This window comes from Conger conger, chromosome 16, assembly GCF_963514075.1.
Source record: "Conger conger chromosome 16, fConCon1.1, whole genome shotgun sequence".
NCBI lineage: Eukaryota > Metazoa > Chordata > Actinopteri > Anguilliformes > Congridae > Conger > Conger conger.
This window is the reverse complement of record NC_083775.1, coordinates 14,743,996-14,759,235: the sequence shown is the minus strand read 5'-3', so window position 1 is coordinate 14,759,235 and position 15,240 is coordinate 14,743,996. Positions and strand designations below refer to the sequence as shown.

Below are 15,240 nucleotides of genomic sequence, written 5' to 3'. Positions count from 1 at the left end.
GATAGAGGTCATGACCTCTAATGACTGTACTCTCATCGCAGACTGTGGGAGGGGAAACCCACATGGACACAGGGAGAACTCCACACAGATAGGCCTAGCCCGGAAATTCGACCAGATCTTCCTGAGAGGCAACAGTGCTATCCACTGCACCACTGTGCCACCCCCATGCCCCTTCCCCGTCTCAAACACCTGCGATGCACATTCAAGCCCCTAGATGGCGGAACAGAATTGTAGAGCGGGTTGCCAATATGAATATCTAAAGTGCAAGCGTATCACCGGGCAGTTGAAGACGAATATGCTCTTCTCAAAGTACATCTCGGCCGCAAGCAAAGACATGAAGCAAATCGAGGGAACAACACGGACCCACGTCTTGCAGAAGTGATTAAGAATTCAAAAGAACAGCAGATAAGTTTCTAAAAGAGACTGCCAGCAGAAATTAATATGACTCCAATAACTTAAAAACAGGTTTATATGCCCCACACAAATGAGTCCTCCAGCCAAAAATATATTTAACACACACACATATACACATATACCCACACTCACACACACACACATATATAAACACACCAACACTCACTGACACACACACACACATACACATACACATACACATACACATACACATACACACACATATACCCACACACACACATATACACGCACACACATACACACACACATATATCCACACACACACACACACAAGCACACACACACGTATACCCACACACACACATACACACACACACACACACGCACACACACGTATACCCACACACACACATATACACACACACACATACGTATACCCACACACACACACACACGTATACCCACACACATATACACACACACACACACACACACACGTATACCCACACACACACACGTATACCTACACATACACACATACACACACAGACACACACACACACAGTTAGAGAGGTGTGGTGCGTAATGGGAGTTTAAGCAGCAGCTCTGGGTCTCGTGCCAGGGCTCAGGCGCTGTACAGCGGCAGCAGTTGGATGGCGGCCACGCGGTCGGTAACTCGAGCCGTCCCGTGGAACACAGGAGAAAGAGCCGGGAATCGCCGTTTCCACGGAGACGGCGTGTTTGTTAGCGCCGCTGGTGAGTCACAGTCAGGAGGGAACTCGCAGCAAGGCACCTCCGACAGGAGCACATGCACGGAGAAGCCAAATAAGGACAAATACACAAACTGAGAGAGAGAGAGAGAGAGAGGCTGAGAGAATGAGAGACAGAGAGAGAATGAGAGAGACAGAGAGAGAGAGATAATAACAGAGGGTGAGAGAGGGGAGAGGGGAGAGAGAGAGAATGAGAGAGAGGGAGAGAGAGAATGAGAGGATGAGAGAGAGGGGGAGAGGGAGTGAGGGAGAGAGAGAGAGAGAGAGACGTGGCACACAAATAGCACCAGCTCTATACACACAGACGCTGAAGGAAACCACTCTGCCTACTTACACCTTTGCCTTACTATCGAAGGTTACACACCATTGTCTCCCCCGACACATCACAGTGATGCAGATAGCTTTCTGCCTTTTCCACATTCATTTTCCAGACACAGGCTTGACATCATCCTTAATTCATGAAGTAAAATCACCGAGGATATCCCAAGGATATCAAACTCAATTGATATCCTTGGGATACTCCCCTCTTCAGTTTAGACCACAGGTTTTTCATGGGATTAAGTATGGAGACTGAGACGGTCATTGCAGAACCATTTCTGTGTGGATTTTCTTTGGAGTCATTGTCCTGCTGGACAATCTACAAATGACCAAGCCTCAGCTTCCTAGCAGAGGCAACTAGATTTTCTATAAAGATATCCTAGTACTCTGTTGAATTAATTGTGCTATTGATCTTAAATAGTGCCTCTGGACCACTGGACCACAAAACATCAATGACCCTCCGTAATATTTCACAAAAGGCATGACCTGCGTCTCCATCTATGAGTCCATTTTGCCAATAATTTTCCGGAGCATTTACGCAGCAGCGGAGTTGTCATTTCTCCGTCTGTTTTCCAGACGTGCGCGTTTATTCTGTTTACAGAGGGGACGGAGAACACTCCGGATCGGACGCGGTCCGTCCACACCGAACGGCAAAAGCTTCTTTTCATCATTCAGCATTTCGCTTTGCGGTTCGCCCGTACAACAAACAGTGGGATTGTGGGAAGGTGGTGTCAGATTTCAAGTTCTCCTGAGGACTCAAGGTCAGAGAGAATGCAAGCCTGAGGACCCAGAGCATGAATGGGACAGTCACGCCCTGCCCTCTGCAGGGACACGCAAACTCATCCCCGAAGCACGGGGGGGGAGCTTATGTTAGGCTATATCAATGCAATGACGTTCAACAGTTTATATGCATAATATAAATACATGACTGAAGAGGTAGCAGAGCAGACCTGAGTCAAATACGTCATTGTTTTGGATTCGAATACTATATCTACGCTTTGCTGAGCATGTCTGGTGTATTGGAATTGATTAAATACTCTCAAAGTGTAAACACCGCCCCTTGGCTGGCTCGGTAACACCAGGCAAGATCATTCGAGTGCAGAAAAGTATTTGAATCCAAAACAATCACGTACTAGACCCAAACCGATTCAGAAAATGTTTGCATTCACATTTCACACGTTTAAGCATTTAACATACGCTCCAATCCAGTTTGGACAGCTTACATTCCTTAAACACAACCCATTTACACAGCTGGATATGAACTGAAGCAGTTCAGGTTAAGTACCTTTGCTCAAGGCTATAACAGCAATGCCCCACCTGGGAATCCAACCTCCAGCCTTGGAGGTGTAGGCCCGCCTTCCTAAGCATTATACTACACTGCTGCCCATGATTAAAGACTATAGCCACTGCCAAGTGTAAACTGTAATGAGTCTTTTTTTTTTCTTTTTTTTTTACCAGTAATCAGAGGCAGCTCAGATGTTTGGAGCTCTCTTCAAAAAGTATTTGCGTTTCACCTTGCAATTTTCTACAGACAATTCCCACTTTCCCCTGGAGGTACACTGCAAGTGGAGGTAGAAGCCTCGTACACTTTGCAAAATAGAATATTCTTAAAAGGAACACAGGCCTATAGAGGGCTCTATTCAAACAACATTTCAGAGTAGGAGGGAGCACTGATCCAGAATCAACTCCAACTTTTAGCTCAGAATGGATAACATTAGGACATGGGCAGAGGAAACCTGATCGTAGGTCAGCAGTCCAGCATGGTGGTTAGCACTGTTGCCTCGCAAGAAGGAGGTTTGAGTTTGGTCTTCCCATGTTCTAATTCGTAGCATTTATATAATGCTCTTCTCACCTACTGGCCCACGAACACCTCTTCCAGCAGCAAGTTGGTTTTTGCAGGAGGTCTCCCATCCAAGAACTAACCAAGCCCACACCCGCTTAGCTTCAGCCATTCAGCAGGAGCAGGGCGCCTGATGGCATGGCAACTGGCTCCTCGCCTTCTCTCCGTGTTCTCTCCGTGTTCTCTCTGTGTCCTCTCCGTGTCCTCTCCGTGTTCTCTCCGTGTTCTCTCCGTGTTCTCTCTGTGTCCTCTCCGTGTCCTCTCCGTGTTCTCTCCGTGTCCTCTCCATGTCCTCTCCGGGTTCTCTCCGGGTTCTCCTCATATTCACACAGGATTCCCGTGCAACACATCCAGGTACTCTGGTTACCTCCCATGCCAAAAGACCAAAACACTGGTCTCAGAAATGCAGTAGGCCCCCAGGCTGTGCACTGTTGTTGCAAACTGCTCCTAAGTAGCTAGGATGGGTCAAAAGCAGAGGACAAATTATCCCATGGGGTCAGTAATGTATAATCTTTAACCTTTCTGTATAAACAGGATACCTAAATACCAGTAGCCTAAATGTTTGCAGTTTACTGAACTTAAATCCATAATCATGAATGGGAGGCGATGATTATAAAGTGACATAATGGAATTACGTAAATCTGTGTATCTTCACTGCCTTTTTATGATTGCTTACATAATTCGATAAGACACTCAAACAAACGAACACAAGCACACTGAGATGCCCTGAACGGAAAGAGGAAGCGTTACGGTCAAAGCTGGGCCTATTCCTGTAGGCAAGGAGGAACATTGAGTCAGTGCTACAAAAGAGGAAGAGACAGGGGATAGAGGGGGAATAACTAAGTCAAGAAGTAGCATTGGTTAAGGAAGCTGGGTCACTGAATGGAGCATCACACAGACGTTCTTAGTTTTGACGTTTCAAAGCTGACAGGACCTCCTTTGGTCACTGCAACATGGAATGAAGCACATTTTACTCCACATTTCTGTGTCCCATGGCCTATCCCACCTCCTTACCTCCATTCAGACAGGTCTATTGCGGGAAGTTTTTTCCCGTTTTTTATTAAATCCATTGTGTAACATTTTGAATGGAATTCCGACAAATAAAGGCCTTCAATTAAAGAATTTGAGGTTTCATTGATTTGTCTTCTTTAACTTCCAATATTAACCAGAGAGACAAAGACAGAAAGGGAGAGACTTAGGTCGGATGCTGGATAATTTTAGAGACAGGAGAAAGAAGAAAAGGGAGGTCCACTCTGAAGGGTTTTTCCAAAGGAGTATATTTAGGAGGAGAGGGAGAGAGGGAGAGGGAGAGAGAGGAAGAGAGAGAGAGGGGGAGAGAGAGAATAGGAATGATGTACATGCAGTAGTGTCTGATGTAACCCACTGCAATAGCCTCACACACACACACACACACCCATACTCTCTCTCTCACACACACGCACATATACACACACACACACACACACACATACACCACACTCACACACTCACACACACACACACACACCCACCCAAACACACACACACACACACACACACACACACACACACACCCACCCAAACACACACACACACACACAGGCCAATTCGCTAAGATGAGACAGACTGCTGCAAGTGAACAATGCTCTGTGTGAGAGACCAGACACAGTGTAATACAGCAGTAAAAGGCTATAGGTTATTTTTCAAGAGCAGTTAAAAGAACACCAAGACTCTCAGGCCATTTGCCAAATGTCTGAAACACCAGTAGGACAAATACACCAAAGAGGACGGAGAAGGAGTTCACAAACCCTACAGTGAAAAGTAAAAAAAGAAGACGTTTACAACGGCTTTTTATTTTTATTTTTACGAAATCGATGATAATAATACCAGAAGCGTACGCAAACGACAGTTAATGACGATGCCGTCCGCGCTGGATGGAGAGCAAGCAAGTGCGAGAGCCGCAGTGACGCCATTGTGGTTCAATCAAACTTCCTGTCTGTGGAATAAGCTGCCACAGTGTTTGTGTGTCTTGTCTCCATGGAGACTGCCAACACATAAATACCAGAGGGGAGGGGGGGGGGGGGGCTCAGAGGGAATATGGAGAGAGAAAATGAGGACAAAGCTGTTACCCAGTAAACGAAATTAGACCCAAACCGGGCCTCACCAAAACTCAGCAGACTTGACTTGATTAGGGATAGGTGGCTCTGGACTATCGCACACGGACTGAATGGAGGTATTAAAGAGGAGAGGCAGACTCAGGCCCACCCTGGACTGAGGCCTGTTTGCCTTGATCAAAGGCAAGCTGAAATGCCACTAGAATAAGTGCTGCTGTGGGAAATCCACAACCCGCCATCTCTGCTAAGCCAACCTTGGGAAACACCACAAGTTGGGCACCGGTGTTCTGGCTCTTAGAAAGACGTACTTCCTGTTTGGAGAGACAGTATAATTAGATCCCTGTCACCATGACAACCAAACCTTTTTCTTTTTCTTTTTTTTTTGTGTGTCATGGAGCTGAGAGCATAGTGAGTTTTTAGCTCCGTGACTCACTGTCTGTGGCACACTTCACTTGACACCCTTAGACCGGCTCCTGAGACACTGCATATTGACCTAGTAATACTAGAATACAGGAGGGGAGATATACACATGACAAGCCAAAGAAATGCAGCATGCACGCTGTAAAGTACTTACACACAGCACACAATACAGCACAATACATCACGCCGACACAAAAACAATGCAATAAAACACACAGCTCTCTCCCACTCTCCCGCACACACACACACACACACACACACACACACACACACACACACACACACACTACAATGCCTTACACTTTCAGAGTCAGCCTCAACAAAATAAGGGAATACAGGACTACACACACACAGCAAATACCTGTATCTTCTATTCCTCACACACACACACACACACACACACACGTTGTCATATTACATACAGCACTGTACATAGACTCTCTGTATGTCATGGGTCTGGTGGAGAGAAGGCAGCATGTACTGTGGTATGGGTTGCTAAGACACAAAGTGTATGTGGGGTTTCTGTGTTTTTGAGGAATTTATGACGTCAGCAGTGTATTTTGAGGGGTGTGGCCGTTTGAATGGACCCTTTTCTCATACACTCCGAAGCTGAAGGGGGGGGGGGGGGGTGGGGCATACTACATACTCCTAATAGACGTCTCAACTAAGTCGTCAATTTTGGTAAAGTGTGATCCTAAACGTTAATATCTATACTACTATCTATACATGCCAGAATGTCGTTACTTACGCTCATGTCTTTAGCCTGCATATAAATTTAGCCGTTTACCGGTGTACGAAAAAATAATACATCTAACGGAATTGAATAATGCACACATTTATCAAATCAATAATGGCAGATCATTAAAAAAATGCTGGGATTACCATTAGATCAACGACAGTAAAAATAAATAGTATTTAAAGGTACCAGGTCATTTGTTTCTACAAAATACACGCCGGCAGATCTGCCTGCACTTGAAATTTTCGCTGCGTAAACTATCTGCCCGTTTACTCCCGTTAATGTGGCCCACTATCTCCCAGCCCCCTTCCTGTATTTCACAGCGGCAAAGAGGGGAGGACCCAGCCTCTGACGTTTTACAAAAAGGAATTCCCTTGCCGGATTGTGAGCTCACTCACCCCGGCTGGCTCCTGTCACGCAGCGCTGCCTCGGAAACAACTGGGAAATACTCACGGAGACTTTGAACGGGACAAACTCCTCACTCAGGTATGCAACGCGGCCGTGCTGTTTCCATTTTCAAAAAAAAAAAAAAAAGTTTCTCAAAGTTTTCTACCGAGTGAGCGCACAGCTGTGAGAAGTGATGTTGGCAGTGGCACTCACAGCTAATCTGTCGTTTAATCTCGGAATGCTCCGACAATGTAGGCTGAATGAAATGGCTCGCATGTGTTTGCCAAATATCATGTTTAATACGCATAAAAGGTTTCACGCTGTTCCTGTGAAAGGCACCGAACGGCAGCGATAGTAAAGTCAGCCAAAATGGTTTGGAGAGATCACAACAAGTCTGAGAAACGTGAAGTAAAAGGAGCAGGGTTTTGATCCATATAGATTTTTAATCTCCTCCTGTTGTTTATAACAGTGGTGGAGAAACGTTTTAAAGGAGCAAAGGGTATTAATTCTAGGTCTGAGCTGCTATGTTTGTTTGGATACTGGTTCCTAGCTCTACACACACACACACACACACAACATTGCCCAGACATTTCCTCAACCAAATAAGAGCAATTATACAGCCCTGTGCTGGGGACCTTCCAGGAATAAGACTCTTGGGGACCACACTTGGGGACATAATTATTTGTATATAATATCGAGCTCATGAAGGCGGGCAGAGGGGGGAACGAGAGGCCCATTTGGGGCAGGCGGCACAGAGGTCCCCTGGTTTGGGCATGGGACCAGGAAATGGCGCTTTAATGGAATAAGTGCGAGCCCGACGGCCAAGAGTTACTGAGCGGGCTGGGTGGGGATGCGGGTACAGCTGCGGTCGCACCACGCTGGCGTGATGGTGGGGGCTGCCGTCTGTGTCCGTCTGGCACTCGCTCAGGTCACTGGGTGCACACTGGGCTGGGTATGGAGCAGGACCACTCTGACGTTCACAGAGACCACCGTGCTCTCGTAAAACATCTCATATGAACCATTACACTCCCCATAACATTAACTCTATTTCCACACTCACACTGAGACACACTGAGACACACTGAGACACATACACACACACACACACACACGCACACACACACACACACACGCGCGCACATCAGCATGGGTACAGAAGTCCATATAACTAGGTTAAAGTTGCCGTAATGTTGGCATTTATTCTTATCTTTGCTGGGTTACTCATAGTTTTAGCTTTGGGTTCTGTAGTATATCATATGGCAAGACACTGGCATTTAAATCTTACAATACAATTAATAAACTGAAATATATTTTATCTTGCATAATGTGGTAAAATGCAGATTGACGTATAAAATTATAATATTTGCATCTCCAGTTTTTTTACAATTCAAGTCCTGTCATTTCAGACAGTGAATTTTTTTGTGCAATTCTGCAGCAAACTTGGTTCAAATATGGTTTAAAGTTCACTTAAAAATCTATGAAAATCACAGAAAATAAATAGATCAGAAGAATGGAATAATAAAAAACAAGTTTCAACAGAATGATTCCTCTTGGGAGTCAGGTATGGGTTTGTGAAAAACACACCCTCTTTTTCACAGCCCTCACCTGCATTTTACCCCTGAAGTTAATGCTGGAATTGAAACATTCCCTTCACATTTTATTAGCACGTGACAGGACAGGATAGAAGCTGTTGAAGTTTTCATATTCTTTAAGGAATTCCTAGTAAAATGGCCGAATGTTTTTCTTGGTATTGGCAGTTAAATTATATAGCCCCTGCTCTGTGCATATGCACTGAGGAAATTGTAGACATTAAATGTCTGGCTCCAAAGGGCCTTGTGTTTTAGTTATCCATGTGATTCTAGTTAGCGGTAGCACACACAACACGTGCTTGGACAGATGAGGGCATTCCCTTTGGCCTTTCCCATCCCTCTCCCAACCTGATCCCAGGCCAACCTGGAAAAGCTAAAGGCTAGCAAAGTCAGCAAAGGCTTTAGGCGATTGCTAAAGTCAGAGAAAGAAAGCTCAAATAGCACGAGATAAAGAGGTCTGGAGGCAGAGCAGTGTGTAAAGAAAAGGCAAAGTCATTTCCCTGGCAGAAACCTCATTCGACCCCAGAGTTCAAATGAATGCACACACGTCCCGTTCACCGCATACAGTGTAGTGTGAGCATGCGGTAATCGGGTGTCTGAGAACAAGTCCCTTGATGCTCCGTTTTGATCTCAAGTCGGCAGTCCTGCGCGCATTGTGCTCCAAACAGTCATTGAAAGTGTTCATATCAAAATGTACTGTATCCAGACATTATTGTGTATAGCACTTTTTACAGAAGACTGACACAGATACCTTTCAGTAACAGATGGGCAAACCCCAGGCCTGAACCTCCTTATAGTAAGCACAGGAGGTCAAACTCTAACTGAATAATTGATTCTGCGATATACTTTTGGGTATAGTGCTAATTATATTGCAGAAGAAGAATATGCAAAGTTTGTGTTCGTAAAAAGCAAGAATGGCGGTTCATTTGGTAGCACATGTAGTCTATGTTGACCATGAGAGATGCACAATTTACGCTACATTCTCAGTCATAATGGTGACATATTATTTTCGTAAAGGCCTATGTAGTGGAAAGGAGTGCAGACGTGTACACTATGGAAGGAGAGAATGCACTGGAACCACACTAACTGCAGTGCAGCTGTTTCAACAGTCTTTCTCCTTCAGTGTGTGTCCTTGTGTAAACTGCAGTGTGCCTTATAGCTTTGAAATGTGATATGCTGAAATTACCTTACTGAAATGACAGAGAGCCCCCACAGCGAAGCCCTCCCTCCCCAATCCCAGCCTCTATCTTACCCCCAGTGGTGGCCCTGCACCCTACAGCCCCATGCTGACCCTCTCCCACCCTCACTACTCAGTCACCACGTTTTGTCTGTGCCAAACGCAAACACGCACACAAATGCAGACGGATGTGCACATACACACACACACACACACACACACACACACCTGTTATTTACACGCTACACATTTGTGTATAATAAATACACATTTTAAATACATTTACCTCTCCTGTGGGACTCCTAAGCATAAAGGTTCTCCTGTTATATCTGAATTAAATTCAGAGACTCTGTAGGGCAGGAGGATACATTGGTAAAGCTAAAAAAGTGATCAGTCAGTTGTCACGAGCTGCCAAAACCATGAAGTTACCGATTCCAGGTTTCTTTCAGAAACAGAACTGGAAAAACTCCATATGTGTTGAGAAAGGTGGGCGGAAGAATTCGTTTCTTTGTATATACAAATCTGGACACCCATCCATGAGCCTGGGAACGGCAAAAACCTGGCAGTATGAATAAGGGGAAAAAATGATCTGTGTAAAGAAAGACAGACGTAAAAAACAAGTGTGTGTGTGTATGTGTGTGCGTGTGCGTGCGTGTGTCCTATCACAATGCAGAGAATAGTTCAAGATGACCTCATATATAAATGACTGCTTTTAATGAGATTTTATGTATATCATTACCATTTTATTGCATTATTACTATCATTATCATTATTAGTGGCATAAGTAGTTTTGTGTACTTTTGCTACTTTTGAAGTCTTTCTAATTCTTGTGCACTTTGGCAATATGACACTCAAAATTATACATTTACCGCAAAACAGAGCAAAACATTCCACACAAGAATCAGGAGAAGCCTGCTCATCAGTCCCAGGGATAAGGGGAAAACATTTAGCCATGCTCATTTTTACAGTGACTGAGCTACAATGGTTTAGACCCAGCCTTAGATTCCTGCATATGGCAAATGTGGGGAACTTTCAGAACTGCCGATAAGTGCTTAAAAAATGAAAATAAAAAAAGACATAATTGATCCTTCTGTACTATAATAATAATAATAATACATTTTATTTAAAGCGCCTTTCACGTCACCCAAGGACACTGTACAGTAGTGGCAAGTGGCAGTCATAAAACAACATATAGGGACAGACACTGTACACTGCACATATACACACACTATACATTTTCAATGTGCCACATATTTACATAAAAATAGATAATTACTTGTTCTTATGTTGATTTATTTGAAAATGCATGCCATTTACAATAAGTTCTATGATAATATGGTTACAGAGTTGCCTGTGTGAAAGAGGGAATTACTCATTTGATTTCATGGGTGATCATGAGACCTCACACATCTCACTCAACACAGCCACCTTGAAGAATCGTATCAAGTCAAAAGTCCACAGTGCAGTTCTGTGTTTAAGGAATGGTCAATATTGACACTGGATACATTCGCTCTGTGTTAACTGAACTTTGGGGTCATACCTGCTCTCTCCTGCGTTCTGGATCAGGAGCAAGCATCTCAATTGACCTAATCTGACACAGCTTACTCATTACATCACCAACTTATTATGTACTTCACCGGTTACGCACATCTGTAAAAATGCCCACTTCCCTTTCGCGGTTGACGTCACCGGCTAAAACGGGAGCGTACGAGTGACCAGCGCGCGCTTTCGCGTTGAGAAGTGGGAAGTCAACAAGGAGAACATGACTGAAGGAGCTGCGAATGCACAGCCAAGGGCTGCCCGGTGTTCGTTTAGCCGCAAACGCGCACTCTCGCTACTGACCGAAGTAGCGGATAGGCACGGACTCGTGATGGCTGCCGTTCGTCCCAGCATGCTCGCTGTCGCAGACGGGAGCGCGGCCGGGTTTCGGAGTTTCGGTGCGCACTCATCGGTGTGGAATTCCCCGGGACATTGGTGACTCATGCCTGAAGCCTGAGAGCAGACTTTCTGAAAATATACAAAACCAGTCAAAAGAAAAGCACTGCACTTCTCTACACCCTGAGACCTGAAACGAATAAAGGCTCATAAAAATTGTGTGAAAATATACCACGGTATATTTTTCTGCATGTATGTGGTTTTCATCGCGAAGCAGACTTAGAAGGGAACCTTATGCAAGGTGGATGATGAAAAAAAGGTGTTGCCCCTTTAATAAAAAGGAGTGATGTGTGAGTGTGTGTGTGTGTGTGTGTGAGAGAGAGAGAGAGAGAGAGAGAGAGAGAGAGAGAGAGAGAGAGAGAGAGAGATATGGGTAAAGAGGAGAGATTGAGAGACTGAGATTGAATAACTGGAGAGTTCTTTGGAATAGCAGGCACATTCTGCCGGAAGTGTAAAATCCATGTTTTGGGCAAATCTCTGCTGCTGGTTGCTACAGCACCAGTGAGGAGTGAGAGAGAAAAGAGAGGTATTGAGAGAAAAGAGAGGGCTTGAGAGAAAAGAGAGGGCTTGAGAGAAAGAGGAACCCTGAAGCACAGAGCACACATCCGAGTGGGAGAGGCTCTTGACAGGTTCTTCCGTCTGACCTCATTCTGAATGCCGTCATTCAAACACTATTTTAAGAGAGCGCAGGAAACTGCACCTTCTTGAAGGGCTGCTTTCCCCCACGTTACAGAAGGCTACAGACATCGGCCTTCCTAACAACACACGATGGAGAGGGAGAGAGAGAGAGAGACAGAGAGAGGGGTACAGAGAGGAGAGACAGAGAGAGATGTGGAGAGTGAGACTGAGTGAGAGAGACAGATACACAGGGTGTGAGTGCGTGTGTGTGATAAGGCTACGGAGGTCACACACGAGGCCCAGCATGGGGCGTTGTGACCTTGGCTGCATGGTGTGTAGGTGGGGGGTCTAATCCACTGCACCTCAAACTGAGGATTAAGTGATTAAGGTTGGTGGAGGGATTAAGAGCTGAAAAATAGCAAGATGCAAACTCCACACAGGGCAGTGTTGTCCACTGCACCACTGTGCATGCCACCAAATCGATAAATGGTAAATGGTTGTTGAATGAGGTTTCGCAGCCTTTATCCAAAGCGCTGTACAATTGATGCTTCTCATTCACCCATCCATACACACACTCACACACCAATGGCGATTGGCTGCAATGCATGGCACCAACCAGCCCTTCAGGAGCATTCAGGGGTAAGGTGTTTTGCTCAGGGACATTTCGACACATCCAGGGCGGGATCAAACCGGCAACCCTCCGACTGCCAGATGACTGCTCTTACCTGAGCAGATCTCATGAAACTATGGGAGGAGAGATGCAATGAGACTAAATCATTTAATGGCTATTAGGTCAGGTCCCTCTTGAGGTCATCAATGATCTGGAACTAATAGTTCAGAGTCTGATAATAAATTGGGGGGGGCGGGGGTGCAGACTTCTAGACTGTTTCGTATTCATCACTCCCATGTCTCTCTGCATAGTCTGACTGCCTCTCCTCTCCCCTCCCACAGGAATGCACACACTCCCGTACCTGGACCCCTCCCAGTTGCCCCAGCTGCCAGCCAGGGGAGTTCCTGGCAGAGTGATTTCGGAATCAGGACTGAATCACATTGCCAGGGATTTCCAATGGCCGGCAGGCACTGTGCAGCCCAGCCCCAGAGAGCTGGAGGCTCGAGTCGGGAACACCTCGGAATGGGAACGCCTCAGAATGGGAACGCCGCACGTGGCTCTGTGGTGCCAGGACTTAGCCCGCGTGTGAACACTGTGTCCTCTCCCTGTTCACAGTGGTTAAGTTCTGCCCCCCCTGGGCCTCACCATAGAGGCGAGGAATTTGACCCCCCCCTTTGTGTTTGTAGTCTTATAGGAGTTTGTCTGAAAGCAGCCCATCCCTTTGTGTTTGTAGTCTTATAGGAGTCCGTCTGAAAGTAGCCCATCCCTTTGTGTTTGTAGTCTTATAGGAGTTTGTCTGAAAGCAGCCCATCCCCTTTGTGTTTGTAGTCTTATAGGAGTCCGTTTGAAAGTAGCCCATCCCTTTGTGTTTGTAGTCTTATAGTTTGTCTGAAAGTAGCCCATCCCTTTGTGTTTGTAGTCTTATAGGAGTCCGTCTGAAAGTAGCCCATCCCTTTGTGTTTGTAGTCTTATAGGAGTCCGTCTGAAAGTAGCCCATCCCTTTGTGTTTGTAGTCTTAGCCTAGCCCTTCGTGCTTACCCGATACATCGAGAACCATTTTATCCGTCAGTAGCTGAATTGATTAGATTGTGCGCTGATCACCTCACCTTTGGTATCCGTGATGCTCAGAGTGCGTCCACGTTCGGAGATGTCCCGCTCTCTCGGTCTGTCCAGAGGACGGAGCGGCTCTGCAGACGTGTCCGTGTCAGAACGGAGCAGGCGCTGGTTTCGCTCGTGGACCGGTCTCCCTCGTGCTCTGGTCTCTCCCGGGCCGGTCTCCTGTGCCTGCTGTGCTGATAATCAGTCTCTCTCATCAGCTGGCTCAGTTCAGCAGGAACAGCAGCCCTGTCCCCTCGATAGGAGAGAGGAAGGAGAGGGAGCGTGCAAGAGCATCCATACGGATCTTTCTACGCGTTTTAACTTCCATTGCTGTGTTTGGGAACTTTCTCTCCATGACCACTCTAAAAATAAGACTCACCAAATAAACAAGCATAAAGTGAACCGGTGAAGACAGCGCAGATGCCACTCGTACAGTAAAGTAGTGTGAGTGAGTGAGAGAGAGACTGAGGAGCAGCTCAACAAAGAATGTCACTTTGAAAATAAAGGAATGAATTAAACAATTTTATTTGCATCTGTGTATTTTTTTAAATCCTTGTGCATTGCTTGTTCTCATTTAGGGGAGCAGGAGTATGTGGGGGCATTCACCACTCCTCACCTTCCTGCACTTCCCCATCCTCTGGCTCCTTGTCCTCCACACGCACCTCCTGTCCTCCACACACACCTCCTGTCCTCCACGTGCACCTCCTGTCCTCTACACGTGCCTCCTGTCCTCCACGTGCACCTCCTGTCCTCCACGTGCACCTCCTGTCCTCCACACGCGCCTCCAGTCCTCCACACGCCTCCTGTCCTCCACACACACCTCCTGTCCTCCACACACACCTCCTGTCCTCCACACGCCTCCTGTCCTCCACACACACCTCCTGTCCTCCACGTGCACCTCCTGTACTCCACGTGCACCTCCTGTCCTCCACACACACCTCCTGTCCTCCACACACACCTCCTGTCCTCCATGTGCTCCTCCTGTCCTCCACGTGCGCCTCCTGTCCTCCACACGCGCTTCTTGTCCTCCACACACACTTCCCTTCTCAGTTTCATTTCCACATCTCAACTGCACACGTGGGTTGAGAAATAATGGCTACAGAAACATTTATGACTCGACTGCAGCACTTATGCAAGTGAACCTGGCGAAACCTCTCAAGAGACTGATACCAATAAGCAAGTGTAACCATGGTTACCTCAAGCCACAATGACACAGCAAATATGAATGAATTTCATGCTGAAGAATTGCCTTTGTTTGACTGCTAAACTTCTTA

The 15,240-nt window shown here is 46.1% G+C and overlaps 1 long non-coding RNA gene across 1 annotated transcript; it reads left to right on the top strand.

The window, feature by feature from the left end:
• The first annotated feature begins 6,953 nt into the window (after positions 1–6,953).
• On the top strand, positions 6,954–14,487 carry LOC133115327 (uncharacterized). Its single transcript, XR_009705628.1, has 2 exons — positions 6,954–7,038; positions 13,210–14,487. It is a non-coding gene; the product is annotated as an uncharacterized LOC133115327 (long non-coding RNA).
• Positions 14,488–15,240: the final 753 nt, after the last annotated feature.